Below are 13,800 nucleotides of genomic sequence, written 5' to 3'. Positions count from 1 at the left end.
CTGACAGCCAATCAGGACCGTTCCACCACAGTTTATTAGTTTTGAGTTGACCAGGTAAAGCACCTCGGCTTAGTACATCCGCAGGGTTACTTTCGCTTTTGACATGATACCAATCTTTCGCGTCCGTTAGCGTTTGAATTTCGGAAACTCGATTTCCTACAAATGTTTGTAAGTTTGAAGATGTAGCGTTTATCCATGCCAGAACGACTGTGGAATCTGTCCAGAGAAATTGCTGATCAATTTTGACATTTATCGTTCGTAAAACTGTATTAAATAATCGCGACAACGTTAAGGCGGCACACAGCTCCAAGCGTGGTAACGTAACAGCGCGAAGAGGAGCCACACGAGATTTAGCGCAAATTAAGTGAACTTGATGATTGCCACTATGATCGGTTGTTCTTAGATAGACAGCAGCGCCATATGCGATTTGTGATGCGTCACCAAAACCATGTGGTTGCACCTGTACGGGGCTTGATTTTATTATGTTTCTGGGAATTTCGATTTCGTTTAAGTGAGCGAGTTCTTGCAAGATCTTAACCCATGCACAATAAATAGTTTCAGGTAATAGATCGTCCCATCCAATTTTCAAACTCCAGCATTGTTGAAGGATTATTTTTGCTTTTACTACTACTGGCGCCACAAGACCCAATGGATCGAATACCTGGACAGTTTTAGACAGGATTTCGCGTTTTGTTAGTCTTTTCGGAATGTCGCACTGTTTTACCTGATACCGTAACGAATCGTGATTAGGATTCCAAAAAAGCCCTAACGTTTTAGTGTAAGCATCCTTATCGAAACTGACGTTGAGATTAGGCTCGTGACTATCTGGAATTAATGCCGGATGATTGGCGGCCCATTTACGTAATAAGAAACCACCATGAGCTAAAATTTGAATTATTTGATCTCGTAAAGTGATTAGGTTTTCAAGTGAGTCTCCTCCCGTCAGAAGATCGTCTACGTAAAAATCCTGTTGAATTGCTTTAGCGGCTTCCGGGTACTGATTTACGTTTTGAAGAGCTAGTTCTTTAAGACATCTTGTTGCTAGAAAACTGGCCGGTTTTGTACCGTAGGTTAGAGTGGTTAATCTATACGTTTTTAGCGGATCTTCGGTGTTCTCGCGCCAAACAATTCGTTGATAGTCACTGTGATCGGGATGTATTTCTATCATACGGTACATTTTAGCTATGTCCCCGTTTACGACGTATTTAAAGGTTCTGAATCTCAACAAAATTGCAAAAGGCTCTGGCTGGATTGTAGGTCCTGCCATAAGATTGTCATTTAGACTTAATGCATCAGCTGAGCGAAATGACGCGTTAAAAACAACTCTTAACTTGGTCGATGTAGAATCCTTGAGTACCGCGTGATGGGGCAAATATGTACAGTTCGGTTTATTTAATTCGCAACCCGGAACTTCCTCCATGTGACCCAAAGAGATGTAATCCCGCATGAATTGCACATAATCTGATTTTAGTGTAGGCCTTTTGTTTAGGTTTCGTTCCAGATTGTTAAAAAACTTTACAGCACTATCGCGGTTTGACTTGAGAATTGGAGGATCATTTTTTAATGGCAGTTTAACAAGAAACTTTCCGTTTGTTTGTCTGCACGTATTTTGAATAAAATGTTGCTCGCACATAATCTCTTCATTTGAAAAGCATTTTTGTTCGGAAGGGTTGCTGCATTGTTCTAGTTCGAAGAATTTTTGCATCTGGTTCTCTAAAATGTCGCTTACCGACGTTAGAGAAAGCGAGCAGGTGCTTGAGCTATTGTTATTGTTCATATTTAGTGACCCACCCGCAATGAAACCTAAATGGGTATTTTGCAGCATTAGTTTGTTATGGTTCTTCAGTGTTATTTCCTTGCGGTCTTGACATAAAAGGTTCCAAAACAAATCAGCCCCGATAAGTAAGTCTACTGGTGCAGTTTCTAAGAATTTCGGATCGGCTAGCTGTAATTCCTTTGGAATATTTATTGCAGACATGTTTATGGTCACCAGGGGAAGATTTTCGGTTATTTTTTCCAGAACAAAACAACTTAAGTTCGCCGAAAATTTATTGTACTGAGACTTGATGTTTACCTGGACGGCCTGTTTGATGTTCGTCGAAATTTGACCAATTCCGCCAACGGTTATATTTACGGCTTTCTGCTGTAGACGTAATTTTTTGGAAAATGATGACGTAATATAACTGTTCATGGACCCTGCATCCAGGAGAGCTCTACATTTATGTGACTTATTATTACGATCTTCTATGAGAACGATCGCGGTTGATAACAAAATAATTGATGATTGGGACCTCATAGAATGAGCGTTTAAACTTTCTACCTGTGCTGGTGTTTCATTGGTTTGCGTGATTTGTCTTTCTTTGTGAAGCAGCGTATTGTGGCTTTGATTGCATTTACGGCATTTGAATTTGGACTGACAGTTGTTAACAAAATGATTGGTTCTTAGACAATTAAGACATAACTTCAGGTTTCGAGCTTGAGCGTTTCTTTCCTCTACATTTAATTTTGTAAATTCATTGCACTGAAAGATTGTATGATCGTCATTTTTACAAAATGTACAATGTAGTTTGTTTGTGGCAACATAAGATGTAGTGCTTCGTTTTTGTGACATATTGTTTTTTGCATTATTGTGATTCGGATTGACGTTCGATTTGGGGTGCAATAGATTTAAGGATTCCAATAACTGACATTTCCTTTCTAAAAATTCGACCGTTTGACCGTAAGTTGGAACCTCGTCGGTTAATGTAGCCTGCCATTCTCTTGCAAGATTGTCGTCTAATTTGTCCACAATTATTACGACTAGAAGAGCGTGCCAAGTATCAATCGGTACTTCTAGCTGTCTTAACGCGGCAACATTTGAATTCAACGTATCTAAAAAACACCTAAGTGACGAATGCGAGGCTTTAATTACTTGCGGTGCCTTTGTGATGGCTATTATGTGATCGTGGACGATCAGCCGTTTGTTGCAGAACCGTTTCTTTAAGATATCCCACGCTACATTATAATTTTCTGATGACACCGTTAATGACTCGACTGCTCGCAAAGCTTCACCAGATAAACATGATCGCAAATATTGGAAACGTTGACAGTTGTTTAGCATGTTGTTTTCGTCTTCAATAATGGATTTAAATGAATTTTGAAATGACAACCATTCCTTATAGCAACCAGTGAAAGATTTTAAATTTAGAGTTGGCAGATTCAATTTGATTGATTGATCACGATTAGAACAATGTGAATTAGCGCTGGAACAACTACCGTTACCGTTCGTTGTGGCCGCAGTGTGCGGTGGAGGCGTCATTCGTTCAATTTTTGTTTGAATTGATGATAATACATCGAAATATTTTGACTCAATTTCGACGCGGTCCTGAGTCTGCGTTTCAACAGCTGTCGTTGAAGAATCAAGTAATTCAATTTCAGTTTGTACCTCTTCATAATCTTTGAATGTCTGTTCGATGAATGTTTTTCTAAATTTTAGTGGATTTACATCGTTATCATTTGATTGAAAGTTAGCAACAAAGTTTTGAGTTCGCGTAATTTTTGTTTTTAATGAGGTTCTTTTCTTTTTTAAAGCCTCTAATTTGGCAATTGATTCATCTAATAAGGATGTCTCGGGCATAATGATTGATTTGATTTACGTGGTCGAGATGAAAATTTGCGAAATTAAGAACAATAGAAAAGGTCGTACGTAGTAATGTAGTTTGGAAGGGAAATTGAAAGGATGGAGAGCCACTAACCTTTGTTGATGTCTTGAGTGATGACCGCTTCGCTGCTACCCAATTCGGTGACTATTCGTGCTGCCCTTTTGCCCTTGCTGAAGGTGACGAAATCGTTGCTGCCCTCTGGGTGTCGAAACTGCTTTGTTGGATTGTTGTTGTATTACACTTGTTATTACACTAGACGACCGTCGTGTGATATGGATTTAATCATCCGGCTCGAAGGACCAAAATTATGAACGATTAATCACTGTTGGGTGGTGATATTAGCCGTTCAAATGATATAGTCGTCTTTGTATAACTACTTAAAAACTTTATTGTATGACAAAATGTTGATGTACAAGTGTTAAGTACCAAGGATAGTGGTAGACTCTGGTTTTTACCGCTATATCTCGACTTAAATAAGGGTGGGTGATTTCACCCCTCTCACAAAGAAAGTAGGCAGGACTACCTGCTACAGTACCTGTTTCTAACAATAACGTTCAAAATTACATTATTTTGTACACAATTATAACATTTTTCATTCATAAATAGTAGTTTTTTTAACGAATTCGTATGTAAATTGGGATTTTTTTTGGCATGAGTGGGACAATTTAAAGGTCCACCGGTTCACACAGGAGAAAATTTGCAAATTTTGAGTGTCGAAAAAATTGTTATCTAAACTTACAGGCGCCAAAATTTTTTTGTATGCAACTCGTTAGTAAAGTACATATCTTTTTTTTACTCGGCGGATTTGCGCACTCGCTTCGCTTCTCATAAAAAAAAGTATTACTTTACTCACTTGTTGCATAAATAACTATTATACCATTGCACATTGATTTGACAATTTTCAAAATTGCGCGACTATGAACTGTCAAAAAAATCCTCCCCACACAGTTGCCATACTTAGCCACAATCATTTTGAATCACCCAATATTTATTAATATGAAGTAAATTAGTCTGGAAAAAGTTAGGTGAATTTCAACTTGACAGTGACGCTACTGACACCGGAATGAAATGACATAACCTCAACTAAACCAGCGTAACTTTAAGTCGAAAATTTTCAGTAGAAACCTCTTAAATGTGGCACATTTCAGCCGATATTAAGTCTTTGATTTCTTTCAACTCAAGTTTCAATGAAAAATTGACGATTTTAGTTCGCTTCAGTCACATAAATAATAGTCCCAAATAATTTACAGCAAAATTTAGATTACCGAGTGATAGCCATGTGATTCAACGAACAAAATCTCTCAATTACAGTTATCGATAGTAACACCATCAAAGGTGGAGCCGTGCAAATCATGCATTTTATTGGTTTTTATATAAAACCTGGTTTTATGATTTTCTTTGCTTAAGCGTGCTCTTATCGGCGTGATACACCGCAATAAAAAAAAAACACACTTAATACTGAATACGAATGTTACCGTTGAAGTATCTATTATGGTTCAATTCAATCTGGGATTGAATTTTTATTATCGCGTAGTCGAGCCAGGGCACCATAATTCCCTGGCATATGATTTTATATTGCGGACAATAAAAATGCAATAATTTCGTTTCCGTTTCTTCACACTTGCTTCACAGAATCCTTCATTTTGGAACAAATATTTAAACTATACAAGTATCACAATATAAATAATTATCGGACGACTTTAAACAATCATTTTTTGCATTTTGAAGAATCACCTCACATGTCGTCTACCACGTTTATTCCAGTCATCATTAGAACTGACACGCATCGTTTGAAACTTTGGTAATTGTTCACTTTAACTACTTCTGAAATTTTCGCGTTTATTCTGGATAGATAGCCTCAGGGCGTCCTCCTAGATCGTGTCCCACCATTCAAACCTTGTGCAAATGCCTTTTTTTTCTCTCTTGTTGTGTTTCAAGGTCGCGTCAAGGTCGCGCCAAGTCTTAGTAAAACTAAAGGGTAAGGAAAATTTTCATTTGCACAATTTTTGCTGGTGGGAAACGATGCAGGAGGACGTCCTGAGGCTGTCTAGACAGAAAAAACGCGAAAATTCCAGAAGTAGTTAAAGTGAACAATTACCGAAACTTTTTTTGTTGTTAAACTTTTAAACAAATAAACCGTTAGAATTTGTGACTCGCCAATTAACACAATCGCATCTTGATTGTTAGAAACTGGTCGACGGTTTAGCGTTTTTTTTTTCGTACAGTCACCTCATTCTATTTCGAGTGGTTCCTTCCGCTTGTTGCCTATGCCCATTTTTTTTATAAATAGCAAATCGTTCGATCTGCGAAATCGTCGCATCAAACCCACCAACGAGAACTTCGTTTGGATTCCACCTAGGCACCTACAATGAGTAATCGTTCGATTCGAACCAACGCGGCCTAGGTGCGTGGACGCGCCTCCGCCTCCGGTGCAACCAGAAGACATCCACCATCCACCCTACGACTAGGAGGCTACTGCGGCTAGTGCCTCTACCCGTCGCGGGGTGGCTCTGGGCCGAAATCGATCGCGCCTGGACCGCACGCTTCCGCTTCCGGTGCCGCCTTGGCGCAACAACCGCATCACGTGGCCGGGCAAGATGCCGGTGCGGGCACGCTGTCGGAAAATTCCTGCCGGGAAGTTCGACACACAAGAAATAAAACTCACGCTAGAATCCTCGGTGGGTAGTCGACGCACACCTCCGCCACGAACTGCCACGGATTGCTGGAACACCGCCCCTCACTTGTTGCACCACAGCACGAATACGGGCTTCGGCTTTCAGCGCTCCCATCTGCCGCGACGACTCTCGACGACACACTCGTTGCTTGGTGGTGGTCGGATGGTGAACCGACGGCTGACGCCAAATTTGCACGTGCGGCCCACGGTCACGTGACCGGTACCGGTACCCCTCCACGGCGGCAGACGTTCCGACCAGACGAAGCGGTCGCTTTCACGCCGAAAATTACAATTTAACCCATAAAATTCAATTTCAGATGCAGATGCAGGTTTGTGGGTGGGGCATCTTGTGCACACTCGTTTCGCTCGAGTTGTATCTGGGTGCTTCTCCGGAAGACAACAGTAATAATGATAAAAATTAACGTAACTGTTCCTACGGTACGGTTTCGTATACAGTCGAAACACGAAATACACGATTTGCAGAGGAAGAATGACCCCAAGCTAAATGTTAACTGAACTTGGTTTGGACAGCAATGCCCTCCGTTGAAAGGAGATTTTGCAGAACAATAGACAGGTGGATCAATTACTGTATACTGCTGCACAGTACGAGTACATTCTCTGTGATAAAGTTCTCCCGGGTTCTCCAGTATTTAACGGTGATCTAGTAGTTCTTATGTCAGTGTTTTAAGACTGAATATCTACTGACGTAAAATACTGGAAGAATTGAAGCTATTATAGTTATGTATTGACTATTAATGGAATCTATATCCTAATCGGTGATTACTAAGTTGTACTATAAAGCCGGATCCACTCTATACCGAAGAAAGCCGAACAAGAACGAACAGCTAAGCCAAAAGACAGTTTCTCCACACGTTCACGTTCATTTGTGAAAATGTATGAATAGAGAATTTCTGTTTCTCGTAATTGTGCAACATAAAAAAAAACGTACACCGAATTAACGTATTAAAAATGGCGTATAACATTATATGTCACGCGAATCTACGTTAATACCAAACAAAAAATGCTAATTTGAATTTGGTCTTCGACGAATATTTTTTATTGTTGCTTTCTGACTTTACTCAAGTTCAAAAAATCACTAGCTTAGTTGCGTTGCGATGTTGCAATAGCTTCAAAATTTATGAACAGCAAGGTCTCTGTACATACAGGCTGATTTTGAAAGTTGTGCAGATATTTTAATCACGAGCTACTGGCTTCATGTAGAACTCGGAAAAAATGATTAAAAAATTCTGTCAAAAAATAAAATGACATTTATTTTTTGGGCTACAATTTTTTTTAATTGCTTTTAGTCTTCTACGTTGTCAAACAAAATCGTAGGTAAAATTTCGGCATCTTTTAAAAATACACCCTGTATATCATCACGTATTTCTCCATTACAATCGAAGCAAATTTCCAAGTTTGACTGTTAATAACTCCATAACCTGAGGGTTAACAGTAAATTGGTACTAGAGTTTTTTGCTTGTATTTCCACATAGAATCATAAGATGTAAATATTACGCGCCATTTTTAATACATCCTGTATAATATGTACACAATACAAAAAAAAAGTTACATACAAAGTGTTTATAAAAGAACGTATATCAAGAGTCCTGTGAAATTGTGGGGCTCTATAATTTTATTGTGCCGAACTATGTCGAGCCGTTGAAGCCGTCAAATCAGATGTCAACCGTCAAACGTCAAAATATTATATCTTGGCGTCAGTTGTGAGTTTGACGTCTTAGTTGTTTTGCTTGTGATTTTCTGCAGTTTTTCTCTATTCTAATTACTGTTCATCTTACAACAGTGTTTATTAAAAACCTGTCATTAATGTACTTACAGTCGCGAGCAATAAATTTTGGTCGTCAGTGTCATTTTAAAATTTGGTTAGATTGTCACAAATTTAAAAAAAAAACAGCCTGATTATGCCCATGTCAACAAAGTGTCAAAAAAATTACAATTAATGTCGTACAACATGACGATAGATTATGAATTATGATATTTATTTATTTATTATTTTACAATGAACCATTTTCCATTTTTCCATTGCGTCAAACAATGACATAGACGACCGAAATTTATTGCTCGCGTCTGTACTATGGACTAGCAAAAAAAACTGGTACATGGTGTTGCTTTAGACACTTCCAAAACATACTGTACCAGTTTTTTTGCTAGTCGATAGTACATAACCTCTATTTTTCTATTTGGTACCACAATATGCTACAGAGTGGTAAAAATTAAATACAGGGTGACTTTGAAAGTTGTGCAGATATTTTAACCAGTGATAAAACTCCACAATAGGTAACGATTGAGCCAATAATGCCTTATACAGATGTTGTTTCAAAAAAAGCTGGCAGCGGCTCCCAACACTGACTTTTATGGAAAAATATGTGAAAAAAAAATCATAGCAGACTTCTTTTGTTGCCATTTAATTCAAAATTAAGTCACGTTGGCAAGAACTTGAATTAAACCACAAATTACTTTCAAACCAATCTGGATAAAACTGATATGGTTTTGATCTATGGCCAAGCCCGTGGACATTCAGTGCTAGCACGGCAATCTACGGTGAAAGATTTTCTCAAAGGATAGGTACTTCCCAATGCACGAACCTTTGTAAACGTTGTGCAGCATCTTCGCAATTTCGAGCGTTTCGAAATAAATAAGCGTGATCTTGGGGGGCAACGAGAAGATGGCATTTTAGTTGCAGAAGAATAAGAAATTCCTCACGAAATCCAAGAGCATCGTCCAAGAAAATAAAACAAATCGAGATGGCTATGATTAATACACTTCAGTTGGCAGCACGTAAACATTTAATTCAAATGTAATCAGATGTCATTAATTACAATAGTAACTGTCATTCCGGGATTTCAAGGCACTTACCAACAAGTTGCCTTGATTATTTTGTTTTTCCATACCTGAAAAACAACGTGTTCAAAAACAGGCCTGGCACAATTCCCGAATTAATGCAAGTAATTACTGATAACTGTAATTTAATTTATGTCCCGACTTGGCGAAGGTCATTTGAAAACATGAAGCATTATGTTTGGAATTTACTCTAGTTCGTAAATACGATTGGAGCTCCTCATGATTCTTTTACAACCGACAGATCACACATAATTCACACCTTTACGAAAATCAAGATTTCAACGTTCTCAAAATTGCCAACTAAATTTTTGATCACAGCCAACTCTAATTTTTTTTTTCGATCTCACGGTACTAAATCGTATGACGAAGATTGTTTGTTTAACCTGTCGCATGATTTTCAAAAACTTTGATTTGTTCATCATTCACCAGTGGTAAAAAATGAAAAATTATTTCCCTTTCACTAAACAAAGGTCGAGGAACGAAACTTCAGAGTATACTATTAAATATCAAACTGGTAAGCTATATTACTAATAGTGAAATAGCTATTTATGCACCAAGGGCGTTACAACGATGATTAGGCCCGGAGAACGATGAATCCAACTCGAGGGCTTTAGCCCGAGAGATGCATATCGTTCGATGGGCGTAATCATTCGGTGACGCCGTGGTGTATACAAGATTTTATTTTTCACTACGTGTTCTTTAAAAAAAAAAAAATTGGCATCTTTGCAATTATGAATTGATGAGGGCGTTATGAATTCATTACGCCCGCTTATTCTTATTACACCCTATATTATGCCCCGTTGTTATGGACATGTTTACGTATTTCGTATCCTAGGAGTTATCATGCAATTATACTAAAGTGAAAAATAAAATCATTTTAAAAGCGTTTTTTTTTTTCGAAACTGTATTTTTTTAAATGGCTACCATAATATCTCAACATCTACTTAATCAATTGACTTCAAATTTGATGTGAACTAAAATTTGTCAAAACATTAATAAAGTTGCACACGAAAGACTGACAATAAAGTTTTTATAGTTAAAAAAACAAAAAGGTAAAATATTTTGTCGTAGAGTAGAATACTCCTGCAGCACGAAATTGATATTTTGGAAAAAAAGTTTGTAACACAATACTTCTCCTTTGGTGGTTGATAGAACGATTTAGTTGCCGTATTTGACTATTTGGATAAAAAAAGCTGAGATTTTTTAGAGGATCGACGTTAATTTTCTGTGACAGGATATTGGTGCCAACCGGTGGAGTTTCTCTCTTCCGTAATATATATTTCGAACAGTATCCACTGATGTACAGTTCACAGATAATATAATTGTCCCAAGTATAAGATTGTTTCTTAAACTGTGTTAAATGTTCAAAATAAAACAAAATTTGATTGTTGAAAGGAAGTATAGGCCGTGCCAAATCCAAATAACCACCACCTATTAAACTAAGTTGGTGAAAACAAAATTACACTAAGTGTATAATGGCAATTTTGATATTATTAGGATGCTAGAATTGCTAGATCAATCAAATCTTAGTACGAAACGTTGCTGGTTGATTTTTTGAGTAGAATGCAGTGTTGATGTTTATTTGGTTCTGGCAAAGACTATATGTACAGTGGCGGCCACAGAATTTCGTACATCAATGTCATTTCACTGGGAAAAGTTGTGAAATTAGTAATAGTATCAACATAATTTTGATAGATTAGAAAACAAGCTTCAAAACTCAATTCGAAACATCAGTCATAATGACAATACAGGGTGTTTTCGAAGTTGAGGCGTTCCTTTTAACATGTGATAGTATGCGTTGTTCTAAAGAATTTTAGCCAAAATCACCTTAGTAAAATGTGTACGGCAATGAAGATACAATAAGTTAATTTTTTTGAAATTTTTGAAACCGGTCCTGCTCAAATTTGCGCTGATTTGTTAGAAATTGGAATTGATAAAAAAAAATCAAATGAGCATGGACGTTAATCAAAACTACTGTCAGAGTTGTCATCTAATTAGTCTAAATGGCTTTATTATTAGGAAAATAATGAGCTCACAGAAATGGGCAGGAGCGGACTTAAAATTTTAGAAAACAATAAAAATATTCAATCGATTATCTCCGTTAATACAAACATTTTATTAAGAAGATTTAGGCTAAAATTCTTAAGCCTAATGTGTAGTACCTCGTGTTACAAGGAACGCGTAAACTTCGAGAACACCCTGTATAAATAGCTATTTATACAACAAGAGGTAAAAGTAATACATACTTTCTTTTTATCACCAGGCGTGAAAACAACACGCCATGTGATAAAAAGACGCTTTTACCTTGTGTTTTATACAAGATGATCGAATTTTGAAGAAAAATAAACAAAAAACGTTCTCCCTACAAATGTATTGTCGAATTTGATCTACGGGGTGATCAAGAATGACTGAGTCTGTTGGTAACAATGGAATTTTGCAAATTTAAAATTTACCAACGAAGGTTCATTTTTGTAATAGTATAAACATAACCTGCATAACCAAGAATGTTTTTAATGTCATCTCAAGTTAAAAAATCCAGTCAGTGCGTGGTCAGTGCCAATTACTAAACAAAAATCACCAGTATTTTCAATTGTTTCATTGCCAACAGACTCAGTCATTGTTGATCACGCTGTAGAAATCTAGAGTCGTTGCTATACCAACTTCTAACTGTTGGAAAGAAGTGAGTTATTCTGAATATCCAGGTACTGAAAACGATGCAAATGCAGCTCTTGCAAATTTGTTGCCAGAAAAATCAAGCCAAGTGTATGAATATGCTTGTCAACGTTTCAAAACAAGGTGTGATGAGAAAAATGTCAAAGAAGCTGTCACGGAAAAAGTTCTTGTGACATATTTTGTAAACAAAGCCAAGCAGCAGAAATCTCCTACTTTGTGGAGTCGATAGAAAATAAGAAAAAAATGTCTGAAAAAATTGTCGGACAAGGTAACGAAAATAATGGAACTGATACCCTAAGTGCTAATGCTCCAGCATCATCCCCCCGCCCAGGAATCTCACCGGGACTATCAGTGCCGGTTTCAGAAAATAAAAGATTGAGTGACAAAAAGTAAAAGTAAAAAGCTCTAGTTACAAAAAGTAAAAGCAATTTATCATTACTTACAAAAAGTTAGACTTTATAAAACTACAATTAATTACATTAATAAGGTACATATTACATCGTTTTTTTTGTGAAGTGACAGTAATTTGATTGTACATGATAATTTGTTTCGCGCTACTTCTAAGCAGATTTATGTATTTCTGAACACCATAGAAACGATTAAAATTAACCAATCACGTTGCAGAATTTTGTATTTATGGAACTGTTAAAGTTATGGGTCCATTAAATTCGTGTTCAGAAACCGAACCTAAATCAGATAATTCCTTCATAATGAATATGTCTTCACACGTTATTTATCTTGTTTCATGATGATAAGATCATATGATAAGATGAGACTCGTTTACAAACGCTCTAGATATTTCAAATGCAAAATCCATAAACTTTGGATGTGGGAAAATATTTTTTATCGACTACCATAGCGAAAATACAATTTTGGCGTACTGATTCAAGGAGAGAAAGTGTCACTTTGTCTGTCTAGGCAGGTAAAGTACTTTACCTGACTCTGACTAGGCCTACTTACAAATATTTTGAAGCGTACATAATAAATAATTAATCGTACGTGGAAGAGTCGGTTTTGAATAAAATAAAAATTGCAAAAACAATTCTTGGCGGTATTCACCAACAGCCAGCACAGTCAGAAACTTTCGCCGATATAGAAATTTTACAAAAATCTGAAATGGAGAAAAATCCAAATACTTGTGTAATTGGCGAAGATGTGGAAAAGAAAAGTAGTCATATTAACAACATAGTAACAAACACTTCCAAACCTTTTTCAATAGCTGCTCCTTCAACGTCTGGTATCAATTTTAATAATCCATCTGGTTGTACATTCACATTTAATATATATAATAAATAATAATGTTCTAATATTGAAATAGTTATTTACTTTCTAAAATATAAATCTACAGTTGAAAGCAAATAGATTGACTTCCGTAAGTAGCAGTGAGGTGGTAGTCGATAAAATCTTGTATGCAACACGGCAGTAAAGTGTCTTTATCGAACTTGTTTGCTTGCTCGACTCGGCTTCGCCTCGTCTCACAATCTGCAAACTCGTTCGATAAAGTGTCACTTTACTGCCTTGTTACATAAATAGCTATTAATATTGCAGTTTTAGCCAGACCGAAATTAGTCGAAAAAAACTCATTTTACCCAGTTTCTCATCAATTTTATTCAACAAACTCTTGGTATTGTCAATAAATAATAATAATCATTGCTTGTATGATAAAAATATTACTTTATCAATAACTTCTCTCTTATCACAAACTTTTTTTCTTATTATTATACGTCCTGCGACCAATAGAAGGAAATGTACCATTCAACAGGTTACGATTGTTTTATTTATGTGGAAACAGTAATTTAGAACAGCAAAAAATGGCAGAAAAGCATTGCTAATAAAATCTTGTTTCTTATTTTCACAAATTTCTGACTTTAAATAAATTCTTATTTGAAAATGGTGCATAATAGTATATTATGCAACAAGTTTTATAAACGCCTTTTTGTCACGAGTTTTATT

General features: G+C 36.6%; 1 protein-coding gene across 1 annotated transcript in view; it reads right to left on the bottom strand.

Annotated features, from left to right (window-relative positions):
- LOC138126412 (peroxisomal acyl-coenzyme A oxidase 3-like) overlaps positions 1–6,502 on the bottom strand; it is a 28,492-nt gene extending 21,990 nt beyond the window's left edge. Inside the window, exon 1 of the mRNA XM_069042188.1 lies at positions 6,307–6,502. The gene's annotated coding sequence lies outside the window, so the exon portion shown is untranslated. The remainder of the gene's footprint in view (positions 1–6,306) is intronic.
- Positions 6,503–13,800: the final 7,298 nt, after the last annotated feature.

This window comes from Tenebrio molitor, chromosome 3, assembly GCF_963966145.1.
Source record: "Tenebrio molitor chromosome 3, icTenMoli1.1, whole genome shotgun sequence".
NCBI lineage: Eukaryota > Metazoa > Arthropoda > Insecta > Coleoptera > Tenebrionidae > Tenebrio > Tenebrio molitor.
This window is presented reverse-complemented; position numbering and strand designations above follow the sequence as displayed.